This window comes from Hyla sarda, chromosome 5, assembly GCF_029499605.1.
Source record: "Hyla sarda isolate aHylSar1 chromosome 5, aHylSar1.hap1, whole genome shotgun sequence".
Taxonomy (NCBI): Eukaryota; Metazoa; Chordata; class Amphibia; order Anura; family Hylidae; genus Hyla; species Hyla sarda.
Window position 1 is genome coordinate 180,902,208 of NC_079193.1, and position 24,915 is coordinate 180,927,122.

Consider the following 24,915-nt stretch of genomic DNA (forward strand, 5'->3'; position numbering starts at 1 on the left):
TTCGCTCCGGGTCTGATTACTGGCGACCACACGGCCGGCAGCGTGTGACGTCACGCCTCCGCCCCCGTGTGATGGCACGCTCCGCCCCTCAATGCAAGTCTACAGGAGGGGGCGTGATAGCCTTTAAGGTGAAAATGGGCTTGGTCCTTAAGGGGTTAAGACTTTAACAGGAACAAAATGGTCCACCACCTATGTTCACACAGGTTACCCTTAGTAATGGCCAATACGCTCCGCAACGCAACCTGTATTAGGCACTAATAGCAGGTGATTATGGCTTTTAGTGCTCTACTCACCCTAACTGGCTGGCTACTATTGGCTTTTCAGTTGTTGTACACACCAGTGCTGCAGCACACAGTCGGTATGTACTACACCCAAAATTGCAATCTCTCTCAATCTCTCTCCCTTCCCTATCAGTGCTTCTAGCCTGGATTTGGGCTTGAGGGGAATCGCTGCTCTAAAAATGCTTTCTGTGCAACACACACTGCTCTCTGTCCCTATCTATCTCTCTGCTATAGAACGCTGAAGTGTCTGGCTGAAAGATGGCTGATGATTATATTGGGCTGTGACATCACAGGAGGGCTGGCTGCTAATAGGCTGCATGCTGCATGTGATTCAGGGTCATCACGCCTACCCGGCTTGCAGCCTTCCCTGAGTTCCTTGCCCCATGTCCTGACATGGGGAGTCACCATCTTAGATGGCCTGGAGCCTGGACCGCACTAAATGGAGTTTAATGAAGTGATTCATGCAATTGAATAGCGGCGATATTCGGATTCATTGCAAAGCAAATTTTTCCTGAAATTCGTAACGAATTTGGATTTGTCAGATTCAATTTGCTCATCCCTATTATTTTTGTTTGCATTTTTTTCTATTTTGTCAAACGATCTACCTCCTTGGGTTCCGACCCTTTTCTTCTGTTGTTTCCGTCTCTAATGATGACGTCACTAGAAGTGGAGCTACAGAAGAAGACCATCAGGAACGAGGTTGGTAAATATTGGTCTGTTTTTAGCAAGCCTATTTGTTTTAAAATGTAAAATGTGAAAAGACTCTTTCTGCCAGTGTGTTCCGAAACAGGTAGACTCTAGCTGTTGCTAAACTACAACCCCCATAATCAACCCCTCCTCAGCCTTTGGCTATCTGGGAATGATGTAGGCTGTAGTTTAGCAACAGAAAACTACATTGGATTCAAGGACTACTTTTTTTATTTATTTAAATAAAATGGTTAAAGTGGGCTTGTGGGGGAGTCTTTTTGTCATTATTAACGTGTCATTATTTTTATACTTACTTTACAGGCTTAGTAGTGGAAGACGTCTTATAGATGGAGTCCATTACTAAGCTGGAGCTTAGCATTAATAAAAAAAATTAAAAAGAAGCTAGTGCTAACCCTCAAATATTATGACAGTACCCACTGCCAGAGGGGACCTGGAAAACCCAGTACCAACAGGCCCAGAGTTTAAAAAATGGAGCTCCTGGGCCTAGGCGGTAACAGGCTGATGTTATTTCGGCTGCAGAGAGCCAGTAACAATGGTTCTCGCCCACCCTGGTAACGTGAGGCTGTTGCTGCTTTGTTGGTATCTGTATAAAAATGAAAAAGAAAACAAGGAACTATTTATTTATGAAAAGAAAAACATTTGGGTCCCCTCAGGCTCAGCAGCGATAAATAACATAAAAAAAAATGCTGGTCATCAATGTAGTCTTTAAATACAGCGTAGTCCTATGCATACACGAATCTTAAACAAGAAGAAAAGAAAAAGCAAATAATGGGTAAGTACATGCAGGTCACTCTCTCTGGGGAGAATGCCCAAAAATCAGTCTGTTCCAAAACAGAGAGCCTCCAGCTGTTGCTAAACTTCAACCCCCCCATAATTCCCAGCCTTGATCTATATTGGAATGATGTGGGTTGTTGTAGTTTACAAACAACTGGAGGCTAAACTACAAACCTCATTATTTCCAGGGAGCCTTGGGCTATCTGAGAATGATGGGGGTTTTAGTTTAGCAACAGCTGGAGGCTCCTTGTTTGGGAAGACACTGACAGAAAGGGTCTGTTCACATTATAAAAATTTTAAAATTCCTTTTCAAAACAAAAAAGACATGCTGAAAACACACAAGGTGTAGAGTCCTATACTTATGAACAAGCTCTCTGGGAATGATGGGGATTGTAGTTTAGCAACAGATGAAGGCTCACCATTACTAAACTAAAGCACCATCATTCCCAGAGAGCTAAAGACTATCTGAGAATGATGGGAGTTGTAATTTAGCAACATCTGGAGGCTCACTGTATTGGAAAATATGAGGCAAAAGAATCTGCTTACATATGCATTTTTAACATGCCTTTTTTAAATAAATAGGCATGCTGAATTGCAAAATTTGAACAGACATAATTTTCGGTCCCCACTGCTCCATAGTATGACCAGCCAAATCACACTGGTGTTTGTGTGTACAATAAGTCGCTTACTTAATGTAGGGCTACAGTGGCAAAGCTACTTCTGTTCCAATCAGCTGTGTGTATTGGCAATGCAGTGGGGACTGGAACCAGTTCACTGGCATCTCATTGTGAAAACAAAGTGCCCTGCAAGAGGGGGGGAGCAGAACAACTGTTTATCCTTGCCAATGCTGCACTGGAGAGTTGCTTTAACATCTTGGACTCAGGAGACAAAAGCTCACAGATGAGTTTTTCTGACATTAACCCCTTTACTCAATAGCCTGTTTTGACCTTAAATGGGCACTCTCATTAAAACAAATGCTTGCTATTGCCCAAACACAGGAAGTGCAGCCTGGAGTGCTGAGGGGGGTATGTCCAACCAAAAGCATATGGCAGTTAAGTGTGAGAGGAGTTATGACTGGATGAGGCTGCACTTTCTGTGTTTGGACTTCGATCCAAGGTCTGTGTATAAGATGGGGGGGGGGGGGGATGTGCTCTTGAGCTTTTTTTTTGGCACAAATAAAACATAGAAAACTTAATTTTTTTTAAACAAAGTATATTAGAAATATTTTTTATTTACCAAAACATTTTAATGAGAGTTACCCCTTAATGACCAAGTCAAATTTTCAAAATCTGACACACGTCCACTTATTTGGTAATATCTTTTGAACACTTTCACTTATGAAAGCGATTCTGAGAATGTTTTTTAGTGACATATTGTACTTTAGTGGTAAATTTTGATATAAAAATTTTGCTTTTTTTCTAGATTTGACATTTTCTGCTCGTACGATAAATAGTCATGCCGCACCAAAATTACTGATCAATTCACATCTACAATATGTTTACTTTATGTTCCCATCATTTGGTAACTTTTTTTTAAACTTTTTTAGAATGTTGGAGGGTTTATAAGTTTAGCAGCAACTTTCCAGATTTCAAGAAAATTGCTAAATCTGATTTTTCAGGGACCAGCTCGGTTCTGCAGGGGAATTGCGGGGCCTGTATGTTAGATACTCCTATAAATGACCCCATTTTATAAACTTCACCCCTTAAAGTAGTCATAATGACAATAAAGGGGTACGCAACTGGTGCCAGAAAGTTTAACAGATTTGTAAATTATCACACAATAGAGAAAAAGAAACGGAAGGAGAGCAACTCTATATATGGGTGGTACCAGTATAAGGAGTCTGCGGCAGTTGTCAGGGTCCAGTTACTCCGTAATACCTGCGGGGTGCATGCAACTAGGTAAAGTATAAAAATGTAACAATAAAAGAATGTAGCATTCACTCACCGCAACAACAACATCAATGTTCCCGGCTAGAGGGGATCGCGGGTCGGCGTCTTCAGGACTTCAGGAGCGCTCAGAGGCTACAACCGGTTTGTTTCACGCGCTGTTTTGCGTTTCGCAGGCCGGACGAAGCATGCAGCAGCACGTGAAACAAACCGGTTGTAGCCTCTGAGCGCTCCTGAAGTCCTGAAGACGCCGAGCCGCAATCCCCTCTAGCCGGGAACATTGATGCCGTTGTTGCGGTGAGTGAATGCTACATTCTTTTATTGTTAGATTTGTAAATTACTTCTCTTAAAAAAAATCTTAATCCTTCCAGTACTTATCAGCTGCTGTTATGATCCACAGGAAGTTCTTTTCTTTTTGAAGTTCTTTTGTTTCTGTCTGACCACAGTGCTCTCTGCTTACACCTCTGTCCATTTTAGGAACTGTCCAGAGCAGGATAGGTTTTCTATGGGGATTTGCTCCTACTCTGGACAGTTCCTCCAAACTGAACAGTTCCTTCCTTACAGAGCTCCGATCGGTGACAGAGGGAGCACCCTCCCTCTGAAACCCTAATAGATGCTGGGGTCACAGTGACTGCAGCGTCTACAGGGTTAACTCAGGATCGGTGGGCATCTCCGATCCTGAGTGCCCGCTGGTGGCCTCCTCCGATGGGGCCCTCTCACCACCGATCGCTTCACACAGTGAAGCGACGGAGTAGAGGGAAAGGAGGAGACCACCGCCAGATCCCTGGTATTGGTCCGTCTGTACTGATGGACCAGTATCAGCATAGCACAGCAGAGCTCAATAAATTGTCACAGCACCCAGCGGCACTGTGTCAGTTTATTTCCATCAGGTACATGTACATGGTGATGCAGGAAGTCATCTCTAATCACCATGTACATGTACCTGATTTTGCAAAGTTAAACAGATTTGTAAATTACTTCTATTTAAAAATTGTAACTCTTCCTGTACTTTTCTGTCTGACCACAGGAACTGTCCAGAGCAGGATAGTCTTTCTATGGGGATTTGCTCCTACTCCGGACAGTTCCTGACACGGACAGAGGTGTCAGCAGAGAGCACTGTGGTCAGACAGAATTTTTTTTTTTAAAGAAAAGAACTTCCTGCAGCACATACAACAGTTGATAGGTACTGGAAGGATTAAGATTTTTTTTAATAGAAGTAATTTACAAATCTGTTTAACTTTCTGGCACCAGTTGATTAAAAAAAAAAAAAGTTTTTCACAAGAGTACCCCTTTAAGGTACAATCGGATTAGAATAGTTAAATAAATAGAAATGTATCTTGATACAGAGAATAAAGCATATAAAAAAGCAGCTGAAATATCTGAAATCTTTGTGCATGTTTGCATGAACTACATCGATCAAACAATCAGACTAGCTATGTAAAATTGAGTCTTAGAGGAGAAATGACATGCTCTCTTAAGCTACTTAAATGCTGCACAGGAAAGATCATTAATATAATATTTGCCCAACTCGTATCATTTAAGACTCCAAATAAACCCCTGCTATAAAATGTACCTCTTCGCTTTTTTTCTAATTCATTACCTTGAGTGACAAAATGACAATATGATTAGCAGTTAATAAGGTCTTGGTTTTAGAAGATTGACTGACATTGCATTACTCATTTAATTTCCGTTTTTCCTGTTTTTTTTTTCTCTCTCTCCCCCATCACCGAGGGAATTAATATTATCACATCAAAGGGTCTGTTATAGGGAGTGGAAAATAATTTAACAGGACACCGGCTGTGATTATTCAAACTAGGTTATTTGCACCTTCTGTGTATATAGCGGTATCATAGTACAACTTAATTTTTATCCAATTGTCAGTCACTAATGGAATACATATGCTTTCATTTTAAAGAACGCATAATAAGTAGTTAAATGAAGAACGAGATTGCATTCAGGCAGAGATAAGAGGAATATAAACAATGTGTTTGTATATGAGAAAGAGGCAGGCTCGAGCTTTGTGTCATATATTACATTCTGGTGCTTTTTGTACTTCTTTGCCTTAAGGAAATGGCTGATTAATATAATAATCTAAACGCCAGATAACTTTGTATTAAACCCAAAGCTCATTGTTTCCTACCATCTCATCTCCCATCATTTCTTTAAATCTTAGCGACAAATATGTCTTAATCTCTCACTCAGTGGCATCGGATTTTCTAATAACAGGCATTTATGGTAATCATGTATATAATATATCTATCTCTGTCCTTAAAACAGGTTTGATCTGTGGGAGTAGAAATGAATGGCAAGGAAGGCGGCAGCAATGACATTCCAATGTAATGAGTCCCTGACTTTGGAGTGAGCAAAATGTACTGGTTATGCAGCTCTGGGAAGGATTACAATGGGTACTCCGAGAGGGTAGGGGAAAAAAAGACATAAAATAAAAAAACAAAACGCTCTTATGTCAAAAGGTTTGAAGACCAGCCTTGTTAATTCAGTAAACTGCAGCGTTAAATTAGTCCAGGCCCTTGTGAAAAGTGGTGTTACATATTGTCCAGCCGAGATAAATTTTCCCTCACACTCTCTAACAGACAAGCCAGTGACAGGTGACTGCTGTGAGTAGTTTATTAAAATGGCCACCTCATGGGAGATTTTCAAAATCTTTAATGCTTCTCATTGATAACAGGGTCAGCGACAGTGGGAGTCAGAACAAAAGGGAAAAAATAACCCATGGATACATGGGCCAATCGCGTCTTTAAGCAGGTCAGCTTCATGCATTCAAAGGAAATTTCTTCACTGCTTTTCTGTTAGTTGAGTCCGGCTTGTATACACTAAAAGGTCAGCCACATTTTTTGGAAGATGAATAAAGTCTTTTAAAATATGTTGCATCTATATATAGAGAAGAATAGTACCTAATGGGTCTTTTCCCACTTTATTTGACTGTAAAAGATAAAATAATTGTTAAATAAGTCACTTTTAGTATGTTTTGTTTCAAAATAGAAACTATTAATTTTTTTGTACCTATATAGATACATATAATGTATAAGTCCTGCCGATTAAAAGACAAATTTTATTGGTTGCCAAAGGATAACCTTAATGTATTTTTTTTAAATTCACTTGTTCACTAGAGATACTGAATGATGAAACTTTCATAACCATAAAGTGATAAAATGGAATGGGAATTATAAAGGAGAACTATCGTGCATAGGGGATAGGGGGATGAGTTTTAGATCGTGGGGGATCTGACCGTTGGGCCCCCAGCGCAATCTCCTGCAATCTCTCTCCCATAGAGATACATGGAGGTGGTGTTTTGGGGCCCACTTCAGGCTGGGAGTCAACATGCCCTGTTCTTGGGCAGTGCAGGGGTCCTGTGCAGGAGATCGCATGGGGTCTGACCGCTGGAATCTAAAACTTATCCATTATCCTTTACATTGGGGATAAAAGTTCTCCTTTAAGAGGTTGTCTGAGATTAGAAAGCCTCATTTTTATTTTTCAGTAACATGGGCTGGCTGGGGTGCCAGCTCATACTTATCCCATAGATTCCCTCTCTTCCTCTGATGAATACTCATAATTTACCTAAAAAATATAAGAAGTCTCTAGGCTCCTCTCCTCTCACTCTACCACCTGCCTAACTGATCCTGCTCTCTTAGGGTACCGTCACATATGTCTGACGATCTGGCTCAGAACTTTATGGTCCAGCAGCCATTTATTTCTGCAACCCAGATGGGGGAATGCTGCAAGATGTGTTCCCCCTCTAAAATAATACTCTAAAATAACTAAAATATTTGACCTTCCTCTTTCTTCCTCTGGTATCTTTCCCTTCTCTTTTAACCATGTTGTCATAACCCCATTACTGAAAACACCTTCTCTGGACCCGTACTGTACAAGAACTGAATATCTCAGAGGTTCTTGTGTGGCATTCGCCACATGCAGTTGTTATTTCCTACCATAAGTGGTCCAAGAAAGGACACATGGGAAACTAGGGGCATGGTTATTAATGCTCAAGGCTCACTAAAGCACATGGGCTAGTCCATCTAGTTCAATCCTACAGAAGATCTGCTGCCTAAAATAATAATTTGTCACAAAACATATCACAGTTTACTTGGTATGGGGATGTGTAACACATGAGGATGCCTTTTCTGACCTTTGTCCAACGTCAAAAGTGCTTAAAATGGGCATGGAAGCAACAAAACTGGCCCATGGAACAATAGAAGAAAATTTCCGGGTCTGCTCTTGTTTTCTTTTACTTTTCATGAATGGTAACAGGTGGAAAGGAGGTAAGCTGGCAAAGGCATTGGAAACTTTAAGTAATCAAATAACATGTGAAAAAATTTATCCTGAAAGCGCTGAATGTGGATCCAATGTTTTGAAAGACCATTTTATATCTAAGGCCTAAAACTTAATAAACTACATAAAACAGATAAAATGAAACATAGAAACAAAAAATATATTAGCAAATAAGAACCATTTGGCCTATATAGGCTGCCAAAAAATACTGAATACTAACAATAGTTCCTGGCCCTATTTTATATAAAGGATAGCCTTATGCCTATTCCATGCATGCTTTAACTCCTTCAGTGAATTTGCAACTGCCACTTCTACAGGAAAGCAATTCCATGTAAATTACAACTGGATGAACGAAAACAGCATCTCTGAAAACAGTGAAAAGAAATCAAAACGTAGCCACATTTTTTGTACGAAGGAATTTTTCACAAAGTTATGCTACTTTTTGATCTTATGTCTAACAGGTGAGGATTGTGGCAAAGAGGAAGTATCACCCCAATGGGGCATGGTCTCCCGCACTTTCCTTTTAAAATAGTTTATGTCTAAACTGTGGTTAAAAGAAGGATGCATGGGTAGCCTCCAATGTGCAGAGTGTCGGGATAAATTTTGACCGGCATCGGAGATAAATACCCCCTTAAAGTGTACCTTGTTCCTTCGTTTCTTCTTGGCTTTCCTTGGAAAATGGAGCGTGCAGTGTACTGATGCAGTAAAAGTCCATGAAACATTCACACAGTCTGTACTCTCTACGCTTAGCTTTCTAAATAAAGCTGAGCAGACACAGAGGGAAACACCCCATAGGAGATAACTTCTTTCCCCTCTGACATGTCTTTATGACACTTTAGGTACACTGAAACTATGCTTTATAACCCCTTAATAATGCATTTCCCCAATAAAGATAGCATATCTCTTGAACCTAATAAAAAAATTCCAGGGTAATATATTGTTTGCATAAACCCTAGGTATCTTTATTGACCTGGAAAGGGGAAATAAATAATATTTATTGGGTGTATTTTTCCTCCATCTTATGTTCAAGTGGCATGTTGTAGTTTATGCTGCATGTTTATTTCTGTCATCTTTTATAGTGTTTATAAATGTATTTAACAATGTGAAGAGGAACCTAAATCACCAGGATGAATTAGTGCTATAGCAATTTAGGTAAGTGACAAATGTGAGCTTTCTGCGTTGCCTGCTTATCTTGTTATTGTCATTGTATCACCATTTTAATACATTTTTGACTTCCTTGGGAAACCCACATAATTACAATAGCACATAGCAGTGAACTTTAGAGAATCAAGGTGGAGGTCACAAACAATAAGCTTTGCTTCCCATCGCAATAATATTTTCCCTTCCTTTCTAAGCCTTTTAAAAATAGTCTAGAATTTTATTGTAAATAAATGATTCAATCAATACTTATTAAGGTACTTAAATCAACTATAACAAATTGAGAAAAGGTCGTTGGGAAAAGGATATGAACTCCTTGATATTTGTTTTGCATTAGGGAAGATTAGCTTCATAAACACTATCTACAGTGTAGAAATTGAGGGATAAAATACACAGAGACATTGAGACATTCACATATTTGCTCCACTGGCGATGGTGTAAAGACTAGAATATAGCAAGAAGTCTAAAGCTTAATAATATTTGATATGTGCAAACTAAATACCGGGATACATTTGACAGACAGACAGACAGATACATAAAAAAGAAATAAGCAGCGCTATATCAGGTGGATGGATACATGCCTCCAAATATTGTCCACACAATAAAAATGCTAAAATTTAGCAGAAAGCATGATAAATAAAGTGAAGAAGGACAATTTACTTAACATGGAACAGATAGCTAGATATATAGATATTAGATAGATAGATATTAGATAGACAGACAGACAGACATGAGATAGACAGACACGAGATAGATGGATAGATAAATAGACAGACAGACAGATAGATAGATAATAACAAAAAGAAGACGCACAACCATACGTATATCATAAAGATCCCTGGTGCAAGCAGATAATGACCCAGGTCATGGGTTCCATAAGATATCCACACCAAAAATAATCCAGCAGCACTCTTTCGCTGGATTTTTTTTTGGTGTAGATAGATAGAAAGATAATGAAATAAATAAATGGATAAATAGATAGATACAGTAGATTATAGATAGATAGATAGATAGATAGAAGACTTTCATAAATCTGCAGCACTCTTAGTTCCAAACAAAGGTGAAGTTTATTCCATAAGTAAAAAAAAGTGTTGCAGCAACGTTTCTGCCAGCTCACCTGGCCTTTCTCAAGCTCTATACAAAATGTGTATAGCAGCCTTTATATAAGGATACCAATTGGGTATCAGAGGTGCAATTAGTGCATTATTGCACCTCTGATACCCAATTGGTATCCTTATATAAAGGCTGCTATACACATTTTGTATAGAGCTTGAGAAAGGTCAGGTGAGCTGGCAGAAACGTTGCTGCGACACTTTTTTTTACTTATGGAATAAACTTCACCTTTGTTTGGAACTAAGAGTGCTGCGGATTTATGAAAGTCTTCTGTATACTACATGGACCCTTGACCCAGGTCTGGCTCTGTGTGCACCTATATCTATTTACACTGTGGATGTGCTGCTTCCCTATTGTCTCTCTAGATAGCTAGATAGATAGATATATAGATGATAGATATTAGATAGATAGATAAATCAAACAACACTGTATGAGCAGATGAGAAGAATTGCAGAACTGCCATGTTTCAGCCTTTTGAAAATATTGCCTTAGCAATTCTACATACTGAATCTTTATTATGCAATTGGTGTTGAATACAGATCTGCCTTTATTGAATGTATCATGGTTTTATTTTATTAGCAATGAGATACAGAAAAGGCATGAGCAGGACATCAGATAAGACTGTTGTCAGTAAATGGAGAATTACTTGTAGCTGGGAAAAGTGACAAAATTTTTTCTCTTTAACTTTGACACACATTATCTTCTTTCCCACAGAGATATTAGTTACTCTTTCCTTAGAAATATGAGTTGCAATGTTTCATTGCTTGTAATTTCTGCATGGGAAAATGATCACCCTATTTATTTAAACATTAGATTCTCACTAAAATTATTTGTTGTCTCTTAACTAATAAATATACAGAAGCCGGTGCCCTTTACAGAAAGAATCTAGTGATTTATTATGTTCCAATATGAATCCCACCCTATGTGTTTCTTTATCAGTAATGTGATTTAGGTGTCATAGCTCAAATAGTTATGTTTATAATAAAGGGCTAAAGGCCCTGACTTCCTGAAATACTGTACAAATTAGTAAAGCCAATGTGTTTAAAAAAAATAAAAATAAATAGCTATTATAAGAATCAAGTATTTTTAAGTGATAAAATGTGATGAAATATTTAACCTGAAATATGTTAGTATTTCCAATAGACACTGAGTCTTTAGGCTGTAGGCTGTGTAGGGGAAAGGTAAGTAATCATATTATTATTATCAGAAGACAAAAGTACAAGAAAAGTTAAAGGGGTATTCCTGGAAAAAAAAATGTATATCAATTGGCTCCAGAAAGTTAAACAGATTTTTAAATTACTTCTTTTAAAAAATCTTAATCCTTCCAGTAGTTATCAGCTGCTGAAGTGGAGTTGTTCTTTTCTGTCTGACAACAGTGCTCTCTGCTGAAACCTCTGCTTGTCTCACGAACTGTCCAGAGTCCTCATAGCAAACCTCTAATGCTTTGGACAGTTCATGAGATAAGCAGAGGTGTCAGCAGAGAGCACTGTTGTCAGAAAGAAAAGAACAACTCAACTTCAGCATATATATATATATATATATATATATATATATATAAGTTTTTTTCCTAGAATACCCCTTTAAGCCCTTACTGACCCTTGACATACATGTACATCATGACCGGGAAGGTTTTCCCGACCTATGATGTACATGTGCATCATCAAGATACTGGCCGCTACTTGTGGCAAAGATAGCCAGCCATCTTGCCTTGGGACCTAGGGGGGGTTTCGTCCCCCCCCTCACAGTGATTGCTCCTATCAGCTAGTCAAATATGACTAGCTGATGGCAGCGTTCCGCACAGAAAAATCCCGAGCAGCGCAGTGTGTATGTACCCGATCACGGTGATCGGGAAACATACACTGATCTGCTAGGAGACCCCTGTGTCCCTAACCTGTCCCCCCTTCCCCCAGTGTCAAAATAGCTAGCTGAGAAGGGAAATTTACCAAGTGCAGCCCTTCTCACCCACACTAGATTTATTAAAGGGGTACTCCGGTGGATTTTTTTTTTAAATCAACTAGTGCCAGAAAGGTAAACAGATTTGTAAATTACTTCTATAAAAAAAACATTTGTTCTTCCAGTACTAAATAGCAGCTGTATGCTCTTTTGTCTTGTCCACAGTGCTCTCTATTGACACCTGAGGCCCGTATCAGGAACTGTCCAGAGCAGGAGAAACTCCCCATAGCAAACCTATGCTGCTCTGGACAGTTCCTGACACGGACAGTGGTGTAAGCAGAGAGCACTGTGGACAAAACAAAAACAAATCAAAGTAAAAAGAATTTAGTCTGTAGCATACATCTGCTAATAAGTACTGGAAGGATTAAGATTTTTAAATAGAAGTAATTTACAATTCAAAAAAAAAAAAATCACCGTAAACTAATATTACTAGTGTATCAGAGGGAAATAAATCACAGAAAAAAACACTAAGGCTTAACTTTTAATAAATCGCTTAAAAAGGATCCAAAAAAGGTCCTGAACCATCAAAAAACACACAAAGGCGCAAGCATGATAGCAAGTACTTTTCCTCACACTTATGCCACTCACCCCCAATCAGCGTCTAGGCCAAGAACAAGTAACCAATGAAAGACAATAATGCAGCAACAAGATGCACAAAAAAAACTATCAATCTTCAATTTTGATTTTGAACACAGGCATAAAACAATAAACGTAAATTACAATCACCTGACTAAAGGTAGGGTATAGGTAAAGATAAGAGAGGGGAGGAGACTAATAGGGGTAGTGGTTGACAATGTGATGTGGTTGTCTTCTACTTAACAGTTACCCTAATGCACCCTTTCTCTAAGACCTACCCCTAGGTGGAGTTAACGGCCTGATAAGGGCTGCCCCGCTCCGGGACCTAATTCTATGCTGTTCCTATACACCCTAAGATAGAGGATAAAATAGGAAGGAGGCTCTCTGTCTCACTGGGGTATTCTGGATTTCTATTGGGATAGGGAGAGATAGCCCTAAGGTAGACACAAACAAATTGTGTATAAAAAGAGTACGCTAGTGAGCATCCCCCAGTATACAGGTAAATCCGCTATGCAAAACACAAAGGATGATGTTTACTTAAGGAAAAGAGATATGTGGATGCAGGGTGGTAGGTCAGATAATTATCCTGAGATAGCAATTTCAGTAATAATGGCTAGGCATATGGGTGATGATGTTATATATAGATGATATTAGCACCCTACAGTCATAGATCAAAACATATACCTGCACTAGCCTTGCAATCACAGGCTATAGCAATGATGCCACAGCTAGACATAACAAACTGCCTACCAAGTCAGTTATAGCATAGCGGTTAGAACTTAGTCAGTAAGTGACTAGAAAAAATATATTTTAAATTATACTTATCAATCAGCTAGACCGGTATGCAAGACAAATTTTAGGTGTCGCTTTATCGGGCCACTCTAAAACTGAATCACACAGAATTCCCTGCATTTAGTACAAACCAAAAACATTAGGTAATTAAAACTTAACGTTTAGTAAGTTAAAGTTAAGATATTCATTAGTTCAAAGTATGTATATATATATATATATATATATATATATATATATATATATATATACACATACATACATAGTGTCAATCTGTAGGTCTATTTCTTTGACTTTCAGGGTATTATTAGATAATTTATTGCTCTACTGTTAAGATCATTTTACAAAAAGCTTTCTGAAGGCATTTATCTAGGAAGGTATCTGTCTTATTAGTAGAGGATAGTTCAGTAACCCTAAACTAGATACATTGGACAGTAGCCCCATCAATCCCACTCTACACCCTGTACCCAATCAGACAGTAACCCTGTCAATCCCACAATACTTTAAATGTAACTTAAAATACCCAGTAAAAACATTTTAATATTTTGATTTACACTATGAGAAATGAAAAACATACATTTTTATGAATAATTTTCTGTTTATTGTAGTGGTAGTTGATGACAAAATCTAAATGTCCAGCTGTGACCAAAGAAAAAAAAATATCTAAAAATTACAATAATTTAGTGGAAGCCTTTTCCCCACATGCACTAAACATGCTTGCCTTCAGCAAACTGTTTACAGGCTTTCTTCTGGGATAACAGCAACACAGAGCAATTTGATGGAGTGTGTGCTGTATAGTCTGAGCACTGACAGGCTGCAGCGCAGTTTTAGGGTCTTGGCAATGGAATTATAGCCTAGGCCATCTTTATGTAGAACAACAATTTTTTTTTTCAAATCCTCAAATAGTTTTTTGAGGTGCCATTTTGAACTTCCAATAAAGAGTATTACAGGGAATGTGAGAGCGATAACAAAACATTTTAGACACCTGCTCCCCATTCACACCTGAGACTTTGTAACACTGAATTACATAACTCCGGGGAGGAAAAATGGCTAATTAGGTCCAATAGGGGCATTTCCACTTAGGGGTGTACTCACTTTTGTTGCCAAGGTTTAGACATTAATGGCTGTGTGATTAGTTATTTTGAGGGGAAAGTAACATTAACCACTGTAATATAGGCTGGTCACTCACTACTCTACTGTACAATGTAGCAGAGAGTCATTTCTTCAGTGTTGTCACATGAAAAAATATAATAAAATATTTACAAAAATGTGAGAGGTGTATCTTGGTTGTATACCAATAAGAATGAGGAAGTAAAACACAATGAAATGACAGAATACTGAATTTTTGCTCCATTTAGGGCGTTTAGATTTATGAAAACAACAAACAAAACAATAGATAAAGTGTACAGGGTGGGCCATTTATATGGATACACCTTAATAAAATGGGAATGGTTGGTGATATTAACTTCCTGTTTGTGGCACATTAGTATATCGAGGGGGGAACTTTTCAAGATTGCCATTTTGAGTCCAACTTTTGTTTTTTCAATAGGAAGAGGGTCATGTGACACATCAAACTTATTGGGAATTTCACAAGAAAAACAATGATGTGCTTGGTTTTAACGTAACTTTATTCTTGGATGAGTTATTTACAAGTTTCTGACCACTTATAAAATGTGTACAGTGTGCTGCCCATTGTGTTGGATTGTCAATGCAACCCTCTTCTCCCACTCTTCACACACTGATAGCAACACTGCAGGAGAAATGCTAGCACAGGCTTCCAGTATCCGTAGTTTCAGGTGCTGCACATCTCGTATCTTCATAGCATAGACAATACTGGATAGATATACTGGAAGCCTGTGCTAGCATTTCTCCTGCGGTGTTGCTATCAGTGTGCGAAGAGTGGGAGAAGAGGGTTGTATCGACAATAAGTGGTCAGAAACTTGTAAATAACTCATAAAAGAATAAAGTTACGTTAAAACCAAGCACATCATTGTTTTTCTTGTGAAATTCCCAATTTCCTGTGTGTCACATGACCCTCTTCCTATTGAAAAAACAAAAGTTGGATTCAAAATGGCAGACTTCAAAATGGCCACCATGGTCACCACCCATCTTGAAAAGTTTCCCCCCCTCACATATACTAATGTGCCACAAACAGGAAGTTAATACCACCAACCATTTCCATTTTATTTAGGTGTATCCATATAAATGGCCCACCCTGTAGTGTGTGTACATTTAAGGGTCTAATACAAACTAAAGGGTTATTTAGTTTGACTAACCAGCAAAAGGTTGAAACTTATTCAAAGATAGCAGAGCAAAGTTGCATAGACATTCATCTAAGATACTGAGACATTGTTTACAATTATTATTTTATTTTTATCTGCATCATTTTCATCAGCTAGCTTCTTTCATTTTTAACAAGGCCTCTGAAAAATGAAAGAAGCCATCTGATTGGTTGTTATGGGCAACTTGGAAACTTTGCCTTTGAACAGGTTTTGAGAAATCCCCCTCTTTGAGGTAAAAATTTGATAATGTCTGTACAGCTGTTACGCCGAGCGCTCCGGGTCCCCGCTCCTCCCCGGAGCGCTCGCTACACTTCCCTCACTGCAGCGCCCCGGTCGGTTCCACGGACCCGGGGCGCTGCGTTACCACCTCCGGCCGGGATGCGATTCGCGATGCGGGTAGCGCCCGCTCGCGATGCGCACCCCGGCTCCCGTACCTTACTCGCTCCCCGTCAGTTCTGTCCCGGCGCGCGCGGCCCCGCTCCCTAGGGCGCGCGCGCGCCGGGTCTTTGCGATTTAAAGGGCCACTGCACCGCTGATTGGTGCAGTGGTTCCAATTAGTGTTTACACCTGTGCACTTCCCTATATCACCTCACTTCCCCTTCACTCCCTCGCCGGATCTTGTTGCCCTAGTGCCAGTGAAAGCGTTCCTTGTGTGTTCCTTGCCTGTGATTCCAGACCTTCTGCCGTTGCCCCTGACTACGATCCTTGCTGCCTGCCCCGACCTTCTGCTACGTCCGACCTTGCTTCTGTCTACTCCCTTGTACCGCGCCTATCTTCAGCAGCCAGAGAGGTTGAGCCGTTGCTAGGGGATACGACCTGGTCACTACCGCCGCAGCAAGACCATCCCGCTTTGCGGCGGGCTCTGGTGAAAACCAGTAGTGACTTAGAACCGATCCTCTAGCACGGTCCACGCCAATCCCTCTCTGGCACAGAGGATCCACTACCTGCCAGCCGGCATCGTGACAACAGCACTGTAGAATATATCAATACTATACAATACTTTATAAATAAATAAAACAAATGAATAGTATAATTAGAAAAGTGTGACATAATTGAAAAGATAAACTCCATGCTGTAACTGGAAAAACAATAATCTTGAAAGATTATAGTAGAAAACATGATTTTCTTTTTTTTTAAAGGTAGTCCAGTTCATCCCCATCCAAGTGCATGGAACTGAGCTGCATCACTTCCACAAACATGAACAAAAGTAGCATAAAGCTGCCTCAACATTGCGGATTCAGTGAGTAAAACTAATTTAAAAATCTATAAACATACTGAAAGATAAACGTAACTGAAAAAATAATAATATGATATGAATGCTTTAATTTCTGCAAATATTTTATATTAGGTGAATCTGGGGAGCATCACAGTTCCAGTCCCTGACATGTGAATTATGGTAGACAGCGATTGACTAAGGTAATGACAGCTCCTTTTTATTTCTGTTATGTTTTGTAGGTAATCCTGAACAGAACAAGATATATTCACCTACATTTTGATACTGTATATCTGTTTTGCCTTCAGATTACTACCCTATTACAATGACAGCAACAAAAATAACATTTTTCCCTCTTCAAGCTTTCCTTCTTAAGGTCAACCTGACTTCGCAGTCCACCCTTTGTCTTTAATATAGTTGTTTTCAACATTCATTATATCACTTCCCAAAGCAAATAACACCCGCCTCTTTGATTGGAAAAAAAAAAAAAAAGGCTCTGTGAGTCCTATTGCTCCTCTTGGAGAAATTCAAAGCTGCTGAAAGATAGGTTATAGTGAATAAAAAGAGCGCCTGCAGCACTAGCAGAGGGGGGAAAAGGCATTTCTGAAGAATGCAAGGAAGATAAATAGAAGCGATACTTTGTTTCATTGTCAGTAGCACTCTGGGGTTATTTTGAAGCACTTATTTATGCACTGTAAGCAGAACAATACGGGAGAAGAAATGATTAAATACCAGCTCTCCGAGCTATAGACACCTCATTGTGGCAGGCCCTGGCTCACCACTGGGTGGTTTTGATAAAGGCAATATGAGTTGATAACTGATACAGTTTGCAAGGGAGTCATCTGGGGCTGGTGACAGCTACTGTGCTTTAATAAAATCATTAGAATGTAAATGTTTTTATTGCAAAATAAAGAGCCTCCAGCAAAGTTGACACTATCAGTTTTTCCTCCACTGAATGAAAGTGGCGATTAGCATTCAAATGATATAATGATAGGCCGGTTATCTTTATTAAAATTTCTCAAATCGAGTCTTCATTTTGCATGATTGAGTTTTAAACAAATGCAATATCCACTAGGCCAGCCAGTCTGTTGGAACACTCTCAAAATAATTACAGGGGGGGGGGGCTTTTCCATTTTTTTTAAACATGTGTATTATAAAAAGCAGATTGAATTTGCTATTTTAATGTGACAATATCTAGTTAGTTTTGCATAAGAGTAGAGATGTTATAGTATAATTATTGGAAGTGTACAACTTTTTAACATATGTTTCATAAAACTGAATTCAATTTGCTGAAATCTGACAATACAAGGAGCATTCGGCACTAGACTAGAAGCAGGATGTTCATCATTGTTTTACCATTTGCACAATATCCAATAGTTGGTGTGGACAAAAGAATTAATATGAATGCCAGGGTAAATTCACATTATGTCTGATGATAAGGATGACAAGGAGAATGATAAAGAGCATTAGCATTATATTTAATATTCATTTACTAATACTATAAATGATTGCATATTGAAGAAAAAACACTAAAGTTTATGATTCTATACAAATATCAATTTTATTCCAATAAAAATATTAACAACACATTGTTTGAAATATTACAGGCAGGAATTCCCATATAATGCGAGGCTAGAAGACACTTAAATAATTATACTCTCTATAGTCACAGTGTAAGATGGATACAGCTCATAAAGTGCATAACAATAGTAAAGTCAATAGTACATTTCTATCCTACTACCACTAATCTGCCACTTGCTCCTAAAGAGCCAATACAGGTCTCCGAGAGTGAATCCATAGTCATGGAGATCAGGTATGCTGGACTAATAACCATATGCATGAGTACTGTAATATCCAATTTTACAAAGTATTAAGTATCTGACCCATTTATAGAACAGTGTCCGCTCACCAACGCTACCCCTACAGCTTTTTTGTCTCCTTCGACTCATGTAAGCAAATGGAAAATGTATGTGTACTATATATATATATATATATATATATATATATATATATATATATATATATGGAAATGCTTTATCTGTTCTTTCCCAAAGAATTCCCTGTAACTGATAACTGTGCCATGACAATACACAAAAGAAACTGTCAAATGTTTATAAAAATCATTTAAAAACATTTGAGTTCAATATCATAGTTTTTTTTATTATTATTATTGTTTCTTTTGATATTTTATTACTATTATTAATGTCATCATCATCATCACAAAGAGGTGCAATTATTGTTAATAGAAAATCTATTGTATGATTTATTAAGGCTTTCTTTCATTAACTGCATATTAAAGGTGTTTTCCAGGATAATCTTATACATCTCTGCCTACCAGTGCATTAAAATGCTTTCATACTTACCTCAACCACTTCCTGGGTGCAGTAGTTGTCAGATCTTTCAGTCTAGCACCTGTGTTGTTCTTGCTTCTTTTGATAATGTTCTGTTCCCTCACCCAGCTCTGTGACCGGCTGCGTGAAAATCGGTGGGATCACATCATCGTAAGAAGGAAGAACAGCACAGGAACGGACACCGGGAGACCTGCAGCGTTGGGGGAGCAAGTATGCAGGTCTTTGTAGCTTTAATACACAAGGAGGCAGATAGTGAACTATTAGGTTATCCAGGAAAATGTTTCTTTTTTTTGTTTTATCATAATGATACTGATAATTTTATTCAATTTATATGAACATTTTTCATTTTAAAACACATAAGTATGTAAACTTACCCAGAAGATTGTATTTTATGTGAGTTAACTTTCCGTCTGTTTTCTTCACATTTACAATACTAAATGTTACGCATTGACTTTCAAGTTTAAAGTGTAAGTTCAAAGCTGTTCTTGCACAGATCAAAGCAGAAAGACGCAGCTGACACTGGGCGGTACTGTTGCAGAGATAACCATGTGTTACCCAACAAATTCTGTGCATTTGCCCTTTTCTCATGTATGGGAGTTGTGCACAGAACTTGCTTGGCGTCATACGGTTGCCTAGACAGCTGTACCACTCAGTGTCAGCTGCCTCTCTCCACACTGATCTGTGCAGATCATTATGTTAAGAATCCTTAACTACATAGATTCATCTATAAATATATATAAAACTTAACGTGTATATGTATGCATATGTGTATGAATGTTTCAGTATCACTTCCAAATGGCTGGATATCTTTTCATTGGATAATACACATACATAGGGCAATAAAATATTGACTGCACGCCAACTCTATTAAATCACCGCAAGTGAGTTAAAATTCAAGTAATAACTCACGGTTTCATGGGAAAATTCTTCCTGCTTTACTTCTTTTTTTCTTTATTTCACATTGGCTCGTCTCACAGGACACTTTATGACAGCATATTAACAGCAAAAAATAGCAGCATATTCTATAGTTTCACCAGTCATGGCACAACGTTTCAGGGGCGGCCCCACCATTATTCATGCGCTCAATGAATAAGGGGGTCCGCCCCTGAAATGTTGTGCCATAAATGGTCAAACTACAGAATATGCTATTTTCTGCTGCTAATATGCTGTCATAAAGTGTCCTGTGAGACGAGCCAATGTGCAATAAAGAAAAAAAGAATTAAAGCCGGAAGAATCTTTCCATGAAACCGTGAGTTATGTCTTGAACTCACTTGCTCTGATTTAATAGAGTTGGCGTGCAGTCAGTATTTTATTGCCCTACGTATGTGTATTATCCAGTGTGCTTAGTGGAGTGAAGTGGTGCTCCGAAGGTACGGGCAGTCATCTTTTCTGTGATTATCAAATGGGAACTCAATTGTTTTGTTTCTACCTGGATGTATTTTCATGAAACTTGGTACTTGTTAATAATATGTCAACTAAAAATATAGGAGAGTTAAATTAACCCTTATCTACATCATTTGCAAAGATCAGAGTTTTTGTCTAAATCCCCAGGCAAGTATATTGGACTTCTAGTACCTTACTCCACAAGCTTTGCTCTGCATCTCCTGGTGAATGTGTCAGTCCAGCTTCCAAGCCACATCCTCATGCAAGCCAAGCCCTTATTTTTTGGCTCTTTTTTGTTTTGGCACAAGGCCAATACACCCACACCCCAGGTCCTTCAACCACTTTTTCACAGCTCAGACTCAAGTCTTGCCCCCTCCCACAAGCGACGCCCTTGTAAATCCACACCCTCACCCTAGATACTGTGAAAGTCCAGACAAATACTGTTTTAAGCATAGTGAAGCGTAATGTACTCCCCTCATATACACACTAAGTATGTCAGGCAGAGAAGTGCCAGGACATGCACAGAGGAGTGGCAGAGGCCTAAATTCATCAGGCAGAGGTTGTAGCGGACTTGGGGCGAGTGGCAGCAGGAGTCACAGCATGAAACCTGATCTCCTGGCATCAGCTGGCGCTTGTGTCTCGACCAGCAACCCATCTGCCGTCAACGATTGGTTAACACGGTCATCCACTTCATCACAAGTGACATCTGAAACCCCCAGTCGGTGGGTTCCTCAAACACAACCCTCAGTTGGCATGGTCCGGGAGCAGTCCCTGTCCTCCCATTGCCTCGGTCCTATGCTGTTCCCTCCCCTAAAGAAGTATCTTTATGTTGTGGGTTCAGCTCCACTATTCAGTAAGTACGATCTAATAGAGGACAGTCAGCAGCTACTTCCCAGCCAAGTAGTGGAGGAGACATGTGCTGCTTCCCCCCGCTAGGCGGTCAAGTAGTGATGAGGAAAGTGACATGGGAGGCGATGTTGCCAGCATTCATTGTCCTGAAGCAGATACTGTTGAGGAACCTGAGGAGGTCATCAGTGACGTGCCGATACTTGCTGATAATGATTAAGCCGATCGCAATTGGCAACTGGGTGCAGAAAGGGCTTCATCATCATCAGGAGAAGAGAGTCGCAGGTTGCCAGTGAGACAGCAGCTGAGCCACAAGATGGTAGCATGGTTGGCAGTCAGCATGGTGGCAGAAGTAGAAATTCTGAAGCCAAACGTGCCCGGGGGAGACCACCTTCTTTGCGGCAGCCTACCTTCCCGGGAGGTAGTGGAACAGGGGTTCCTGGAGACGGCGGCAGTAGCAGTCAATTAGTGTGGACTGTTGGTGGGAAAATCAGCTACTCGGTGGTGTGCCAGTTTTTCATCAAGCATCCGGAGAAGGTTCACATAGTCACATGCAAGATATGTCGGCAGAATGTGATGCGTGGCCAGGGTCCCAAAGTTGGCACCACGGCCCTGCGTCAACATGTGTTTTCCCTTTGAGAACCATGGGTCCGATGTAGTAGTCCAGCATTCCGCATCACCCAGTGGTACGACGCTCGCTCTTTCAGCCAGCCAAGGCTCCACCACCTCAGCCAAAGGGAGCTGTGTGTCATACCCTCCTTCTGTTGCACCAGATGCTCCTGCTCCTCCTACTTTTAGTCAGCCATTCTGCCAACAGTCCATCTTCGAAACCATGTCCAAGAGAAAACAGTATGTGCCTACTCATCCAATGGCGCAGAAGCTGAATGTGTTCCTGTCTAAGTTGCTGATGCTGCAGTCCCTCCCTTTTCAGGTGGTGGACTCTGCAACTTCAGAGAACTGATGGCTTGTGCCAAGCCATCATTTCTTTGCGAAGAAGGCAGTAACAGCCCTGCTCAATTTTGAGGAAGAGAAGGTGGGCCAGTCCTTGAGCCTGTCAGTGTGTAGCAAAGTGCACGGCAGCACCGACGTCTGGAGCTGTAACTATGGTCAAGGACAATACATATCCTTGACAGCTCACTGGGCAAATGTGGTTCCTGCACAGGCACAACAGGTCACGCCGCTTCCTCCTCAACGCTCTCAGGCCGTTGGTCCTACGACAGTGTGCCACTCAGCCTCCTCATCCTCCACTGTGTCCTCAGCCTCCACTGCCCAGACAAGTCTCAGTGTCCCTTCAGCATACCATGTGTGCAGGGGACAGAGGTAGAACGCTGTAATTAAAAGCCATCACTGATTTCTTGATGATCCAAGCGGATAGGGGACTCCCCTGTGTAACTTCAATGTGAACCAGTGGCAGCTCATATATGACACCTGCCGTTTGCTCAGGCCCTTTGAGGAAGCCACATTATTAGCAAGTAGTCAGGATTATCGGATGAACGACGTCATTCCACTGCTTAATTTCTTACAACACATCTTGGAAACGATGGCTGGTTGGGGCACTGGAGAAGTGGCACGTACATCTCACGGCCACATGAGCCCTGTGGGAACTGAACTGGAGGAGGAGGGGGAGGGGCACAGTGGAGCACAATTTAGGTTTTACCAAATGCGTGGATTTTCTAGTCATCTGACAGGAGAGAAGGAGCAGGAGCAGCCCGAGGAGCTAGAAGGTTATGAGGAAGGTGTGACAGAGGACCCAGACACACTGTGGCATGCAGTGGAAATGGAGGCAGGGAGTCCCATCCTATGTAGTCAGTTGGCTGATGCCTATCGGCGCAATCGTCCATCCTCTCGCAGGTCTGAATCGGGGGGCCCCCTGCACTTATCTTTCACTGCCATGGCTGCTGGGGAGGAGTGGTGTGGCAGGAGCAGTACCAGCTCCATCAGCAGCAGCCTGAGTCTGCAGTCGCTGATGAGTACCTTTCTTCACCTGCATAGTGAAGCAACTCATCAGCAGCAGGTAGACCTGGAGCAGGACCTGAACAAGCAGGTGGTGGCATACCTTGACATGCCCATGCCAACACTCCTTGAAGATCCGCTGGACTTCTGGGCAGCCAAACTTGATTTGTGGCTGCAATTAGCTGAGTTTGCCCTGGAAAAACTGTTCTTCCCGGACAGTAGTGTGCCATCAGAGCGGGTGTTTAGAGTGGCGAGGGCCATAGTCTCCCCAAGGAGAATTTGTCTGTCCATGAAAAATGTGGAGAGACTGACCTTTGTGAAGATGAATCAGGCATGGATCAGCCAGGATTTCCAACCACCAATGCCTGATGCATGAGAGTAGATTGACCATGGTGCCACACCAACACTTCACAAATATGGATAGTGCCAAACAGATATAAGGCGCTGCTCCCCAGTGACAAACATTCAGACCTTTTTTCACCCACCTTCATCACCGGGTACTGGTATTGCCACCCACTACACTACTCTGTCACCGGGTCACTTTCAGGACTCCTGATGATGCTGCTGGCACCTCCAGACTGTCTCATATTTGGTCTTCTCATGTCTCAGCCACCTCCAGACTGTGCCATTCAGACACTATATGGTCTCCCTATGCTGTCACAAACTCCTGGCAGTCATTCAGCCACTATATGGTCTCCTCACACTGATGCCACCTCCAGGCTCTGTCATGGTGCTGCCATGTGACATGTGATTCCTTGTTAGATTTGGCCTTTGCACCCACACGCCGGGGCCCGGGACACTAAAACTTTGGAGTTAAAATTGCAATTTCAACATCCTCAATTTCAAAATCCTCAATTTCAAAATCTTAAATTTCAATGGTTTCCTCATGCTTCTGCCAACTCCAGGCTGTGCCATTCAGACACTATATGGTCTCCCCATGCTGCCATAAACTCCAGGCAGTCATTCAGCCACTACATGCTCTCATACTGATCCCACCTCCAAGCTCTGTCATTGTGCTGCCATGTGACATGTGACTCCTTGTTAGATTTGGTCCTTTGTACCCACATGCCCGGGCCCGGGACACTAAAACTTGGGAGTTAACATTTCAATATCCTCAATTTCAATTTCAAAATCTTAAATTTAAATTTAAAAATCCAAAATTTCAATGGTCTCCTCATGCTTCTGCCAACTCCAGGATGTGCCATTCAGACACTATATAGTGTCCTCATGCTTCAGCCAACTCCAGGCTTTGCCATTCAGACACTATATGGTCTCCTCATGCTTCAGCCAACTCCAGGTTGTGACATTCAGCCACTACATGGTCTCCTCATGCCTCAACCACCTCCAGGCTGTACCATTCAG